This window comes from Sturnus vulgaris, unplaced genomic scaffold (genome assembly GCF_052056855.1).
Source record: "Sturnus vulgaris isolate bStuVul1 unplaced genomic scaffold, bStuVul1.hap1 Scaffold_182, whole genome shotgun sequence".
In the NCBI taxonomy this organism is placed as follows: Eukaryota; Metazoa; Chordata; class Aves; order Passeriformes; family Sturnidae; genus Sturnus; species Sturnus vulgaris.
Genome location: NW_028276116.1, coordinates 407,501 through 410,000, shown reverse-complemented (window position 1 = coordinate 410,000; position 2,500 = coordinate 407,501). Strand labels below are relative to the sequence as shown.

General features: G+C 50.2%; 1 pseudogene; it reads left to right on the top strand.

Annotated features, from left to right (window-relative positions):
• Nucleotides 1-2,500, top strand: part of LOC148218523 (28S ribosomal RNA) — an 8,895-nt pseudogene that overhangs the window by 3,245 nt on the left and 3,150 nt on the right.

The following is a 2,500-nucleotide window of genomic DNA, read 5'->3' as shown; positions in this document are numbered from 1 at the left end:
GCTTCCTTGCCCGAAACCTGGCCCCCCGGTTTCAGCAGGGGCAAAGAGTTCGGTAAGTGGACTGACCACCCACTCCGTTCTCACCGTCGAATGTGGTCCCAATTCGATGGCAAAATCCGGATCCGTCTTGGGGGGGGGGGTCGTGGGGCCGCCGGTACGCCTGTCCAGAGTATCGGTGGGCACCCAGACCTCCCCGTCCGACTGGGTAGACCTGGTGTCCCGGTCGTTCAAACCGGGTGCCACGGCTAAGTCCCAGTGGGTAGACCTGGTGTCCTTATTTCCAAGACACCAGGCCGACCTATTTCCAAAAAGTGACCAGGTAGACCTGGTGTCTCAAATTTTACCATCTAAAACTTCCAATTTGGCAGAAAATGAATTGGCTTGGCTGGTGAACTTAGAGTTCTTTAGGTCGGATCTGCATGTGCATGAGAGTGTTCATTTTTCTGTGAATTGGGAGGGATTGAGCGGGTTGCCTGAGGTGTACGAACAACTTACACCACTACCGTGTGCGGGAGAAACTTTATTTTCCAGCCTCCCGCGAGACAACAAATCGTTTGTGCTTGAGGAGGGCAGCGGCGAGAAGGAGGGCGGCGAGGAGGAGAGCAGAGACGGGCCTGAAACATCGCCTCCAACGCCTGGGAAGCGCGGGGAACGGACACCTGAGGAGACCGTGACGGTGGTCGTTCCTGACAAAAATCCACCTTGTCCTTGCTGTGGTACCCGGGTAAACTCTGTGTTGGCCCTGATTGAACATCTAAAGGGGTCGCACAGGAGGAAGAGGGTTTGTTTTAGGTGTGTTAAATGTGGAAGGGAAAATACTAACTATCACAGTATTGTTTGTCATTTTCCAAAATGCAGGGGTCCAGTGACTGAGACGGCTCCAGCTGGGGAGTGGATCTGTGAGGTATGCGGGAGAGATTTCAAAACTAAAATTGGCCTGGGACAACACAAAAGATTGGCACACCCGCTGATAAGGAATCAAGAAAGGATCGCTGCTTCCCAACCGAAGGAAACATCTAACCGAGGAGCTCACAAAAGATGCTGGACAAAGGAGGAGGAAGAACTGTTGATAAGGCTGGAGGCTCAGTTTGAGGGCAACAAAAACATCAATAAACTTATCGCGGAGCACATCACAACCAAAACAGCTAAGCAAATCAGTGACAAAAGAAGATTGCTTCCCAGGAAACCAGCAGAGGAACATCAAAGAGCGGCCGAGGGCCTGAAAGAGGAACCTGAGATGAGTCATCAACCTCAGGCAGGAACCGTTGACAATGGACCTGATAAGAGCCAACCGTCCAGGAAGCCAGCTGGCGGGAGAACAATGGGCAAGATAAGGCACCATCTGGAGGAGGGTAACGGACGAAAGGGAACCACCAATCAGCAGCTGCAGGCCCATTATCAGCGGACACTCGGGGAACGCTTATCAGCTGGGACAATTAACACCTTCCCCTGGGCATTCAAGCAGTTGCTGGAAGGCCAGGACATGCAGCCAATCATCGATGAAGCAGCGCAGGACTGCTTTGGATGCCTGGAATCGATAAGCCAGATAAGAACAGCAACCCGAGATAAGAGAACAATGGGGGCCCGGAAGAAGCAACCAAGGAGACCGTTTCAGAAGTGGATGAAAGAGAGAGCAATTAAGAGAGGTGATTATCTTCGCTTCCAGCGATTATTCCATCTTGACAGGGGAAAACTGGCAAAAATTATTTTGGACGATATGGAATGTTTGTCCTGTAATATTCCACCCGGTGAAATTTATTCGGTTTTTAAAGCCAGATGGGAAACACCTGGAAAATTCGAGAGCCTTGGGGACTTTCAAATTACTGGGAAAGCCGACAATAGTGCTTTCAGAGATTTAATTACGGCAAAAGAGATTGAGAAAAATGTGCAGGAGATGAGCAAGGGCTCAGCTCCAGGTCCAGATGGGATTACTCTTGGGGACATCAAGAAGATGGATCCCGAGTATTCCCGGACCACGGAGATCTTCAATTTATGGTTAACATCTGGAAAAATCCCGGACATGGTGAGGGGGTGCAGGACTGTTTTAATCCCTAAATTGACAACACCGGAGCGCCTAAAGGACGTTAATAACTGGAGACCTATCACGATTGGTTCTATCTTGTTAAGACTGTTCTCCAGGATTGTAACAGCTAGGATGAGCAAAGCGTGCCCCCTCAACCCAAGGCAAAGAGGCTTCATTAGAGCGGCGGGATGCTCTGAAAACCTGAAACTCCTGCAAACCATAATTCGGTCGGCCAAAAGAGAACACAGACCACTGGGTGTTGTATTTGTGGACATCGCCAAGGCTTTTGACACCGTAAGCCACCAGCACATCATACACGCTTTGCAACAAAGGGGAGTGGACCCCCACATCGTCGGACTGGTGAGCAATATGTACCACAACATCTGTACGTATATCACCACAAAGAAAAACACACACACAGATAAAATCCAGATCCGGGTTGGGGTAAAACAGGGTGACCCGCTGTCACCCCTTTTA